The sequence below is a fragment of the Chiloscyllium plagiosum genome, unplaced genomic scaffold (assembly GCF_037043375.1).
Source record: "Chiloscyllium plagiosum isolate Xiang-an unplaced genomic scaffold, Cpla_swu_hap1 HiC_scaffold_8, whole genome shotgun sequence".
NCBI lineage: Eukaryota > Metazoa > Chordata > Chondrichthyes > Orectolobiformes > Hemiscylliidae > Chiloscyllium > Chiloscyllium plagiosum.
In genome coordinates, this window is record NW_028270146.1 from 104,263,854 (window position 1) to 104,267,134 (window position 3,281).

Below are 3,281 nucleotides of genomic sequence, written 5' to 3' on the forward strand. Positions count from 1 at the left end.
GATGGGGGGAAGGGGGAGAGTGAGGGGGGGGGAAGGGGGAGAGTGAGGGGGGGGAAGGGGGAGAGTGAGGGGGGGAGGGGGAAGAGTGAGGGGGGGAGGGGAGAGGGGGGAGAGTGAGGGGGGAGGGGAGAGGGGGGAGAGTGAGGGGGGAGTGGAGAGTGAGGGGGAAAGGGGGAGAGTGAGGGGGGGAAGGGGGAGAGTGAGGGGGGGAGAGTGAGGGGGGGAAGGGGGAGAGTGAGGGCGGGAGAGTGAGGGGGGTAGGGGGAGAGTGAGGGGGGGCGGGGGGGGAGAGTGAGGGGGGGGAGAGTGAGGGGGGGAGGGGGGAGAGTGAGGGGGGAGGGGGGGGAGAGTGAGGGGGGGAGGGGGGGGAGAGTGAGGGGGGGAGGGGGGGGAGAGTGAGGGGGGGAGGGGGGGGAGAGTGAGGGGGGAGGGTGGGGAGAGTGAGGGGGGGAGGGGGGAGAGTGGGGGGGGAAGGGGGAGGAGGGAGAGTGGGTGGGGAGGGGGGGAAGGGGGAGAGTGAGGTGGGGGAAGGGGGAGAGTGAGGAGGGGAGGGGAGAAGGGGGAGAGTGAGGAGGGGAGGGGAGAAGGGGGAGAGTGAGGAGGGGAGAAGGGGGAGAGTGAGGGGGGGAGGGGAGAAGGGGGAGAGTGAGGGGGGGAGGGGAGAAGGGGGAGAGTGAGGGGGGGAGGGGAGAGGGGGGAGAGTGAGGGGGGAGGGGAGAGGGGGGAGAGTGAGGGGGGAGGGGAGAGGGGGGAGAGTGAGGGGGGAGGGGAGAAGGGGGAGAGTGAGGGGGGAGGGGAGAAGGGGGAGAGTGAGGGGGGAGGGGAGAGGGGGGAGAGTGAGGGGGAGGGGAGAGGGGGAAGAGTGAGGGGGGAGAGGGGGGGAGGGGGGGGAGAGTGAGGGGGGGAGGGGGGGAGAGTGAGGGGGGAGGGGGGGGAGAGTGAGGGGGGGAGGGGGGGGAGAGTGAGGGGGGGAGAGTGAGGGGGGAGGGGGGGAGAGTGAGGGGGGGAAGGGGGAGAGTGAGGGGGGAGAGTGAGGGGGGGAGAGTGAGGGGGGGAAGGGGGAGAGTGAGGGGGGGAAGGGGGAGAGTGAGGGGGGGAGAGTGAGGGGGGGAAGGGGGAGAGTGAGGGGGGGAGAGTGAGGGGGGGAAGGGGGTGAGTGAGGGGGGAAGGGGGAGAGTGAGGGGGGGGAGAGTGAGGGGGGGAAGGGGGAGAGTGAGGGGGGGAGAGTGAGGGGGGGAAGGGGGAGAGTGAGGGGGGGAGGGGGGAGAGTGAGGGGGGGAGGGGGGAGAGTGAGGGGGGGAAGGGGGAGAGTGAGGGGGGGAAGGGGGAGAGTGACGGGGGAGGGGGGGAGAGTGAGGGGGGAGGGGGGAGAGTGAGGGGGGGGAAGGGGGAGAGTGTGGGGGGGGAAGGGGGAGAGTGAGGGGGGGAGGGGAGAGGGGGGAGAGTGAGGGGGGGAGGGGAGAGGGGGGGAGAGTGAGGGGGGGAGGGGAGAGGGGGGAGAGTGAGGGGGAGAGGGGGGAGAGTGAGGGGGGGAGGGGAGAGGGGGGAGAGTGAGGGGGGGAGGGGAGAGGGGGGAGAGTGAGGGGGGGTGGGGAGAGGGGGGGAGAGTGAGGGGGGAGGGGAGAGGGGGGAGAGTGAGGGGGGGGTGGGGAGAGGGGGGGAGAGTGAGGGGGGGAGGGGAGAGGGGGGAGAGTGAGGGGGGGTGGGGAGAGGGGGGAGAGTGAGGGGGGGAGGGGAGAGGGGGGAGAGTGAGGGGGGAGGGGGGAGAGTGAGGGGGGGAGGGGAGAGGGGGGAGAGTGAGGGGGGGAGGGGAGAGGGGGGAGAGTGAGGGGGGAGGGGGGAGAGTGAGGGGGGGAGGGGAGAGGGGGGAGAGTGAGGGGGGGAGGGGAGAGGGGGGAGAGTGAGGGGGGGAGGGGAGAGGAGGGAGAGTGAGGGGGGAGGGGGGAGAGTGAGGGGGGGAGGGGAGAGGGGGGAGAGTGAGGGGGGGAGGGGAGAGGAGGGAGAGTGAGGGGGGAGGGGGGAGAGTGAGGGGGGGAGGGGAGAGGGGGGAGAGTGAGGGGGGGAGGGGAGAGGGGGGGAGAGTGAGGGGGGGAGGGGGGAGAGTGAGGGGGGGAGGGGAGAGGGGGGAGAGTGAGGGGGGAGGGGAGAGGGGGGGAGAGTGAGGGGGGGATGGGAGAGGGGGGAGAGTGAGGGGGGGAGGGGAGGGGGGGAGAGTGAGGGGGGAGGGGAGAGGGGGGGAGAGTGAGGGGGGGAGGGGAGAGGGGGGAGAGTGAGGGGGGGAGGGGAGGAGGGGGGAGAGTGAGGGGGGGAGGGGAGAGGGGGGAGAGTGAGGGGAGAGGGGGGAGAGTTGGGGGGGAGGGGAGAGGGGGGAGAGTGGGGGGGGAGGGGAGAGGGGGGACAGTGGGGGGGAGGGGAGAGGGGGGAGAGTGGGGGGGGAGGGGAGAGGGGGGAGAGTGGGGGGGAGGGGAGAGGGGGGAGAGTGGGGGGGGAGGGAGAGGGGGGAGAGTGGGGGGGGAGAGTGGGGGGGAGGGGAGAGGGGGGAGAGTGGGGGGGGGAGGGAGAGGGGGGAGAGTGGGGGGGGAGGGGAGAGGGGGGAGAGTGGGGGGGGAGGTGAGAGGGGGGAGAGTGGGGGGGGGAGGTGAGAGGGGGGAGAGTGGGGGGGGGAGGGGGTGAGTGAGGGGGGAAGGGGGAGAGTGAGGGGGGGAGAGTGAGGGGGGGAAGGGGGAGAGTGAGGGGGGGAGAGTGAGGGGGGAAGGGGGAGAGTGAGGGGGGGAAGGGGGAGAGTGAGGGGGGAAGGGGGAGAGTGAGGGGGGGAGAGTGAGGGGGGGAAGGGGGAGAGTGAGGGGGGGAAGGGGGAGAGTGAGGGGGGAAGGGGAGAGTGAGGGGGGGAGAGTGAGGGGCGGAAGGGGGAGAGTGAGGGGGGAGGGGGAGAGTGAGGGGGGAGGGGGGAGAGTGAGGGGGGGAGGGGGGAGAGTGAGGGGGGGAAGGGGGAGAGTGAGGGGGGGAAGGGGGAGAGTGACGGGGGAGGGGGGAGAGTGAGGGGGGGAGGGGGGAGAGTGAGGGGGGGGAAGGGGGGAGAGTGTGGGGGGGGAAGGGGGAGAGTGAGGGGGGGAGGGGAGAGGGGGGAGAGTGAGGGGGGGAGGGGAGAGGGGGGAGAGTGAGGGGGGAGGGGGGGAGGGGAGAGGGGGGAGAGTGAGGGGGGGAGAGGGGGGAGAGTGAGGGGGGGAGGGGAGAGGAGGGAGAGTGAGGGGGGTGGGGAGAGGGGGGAGTGTGAGGGGGGG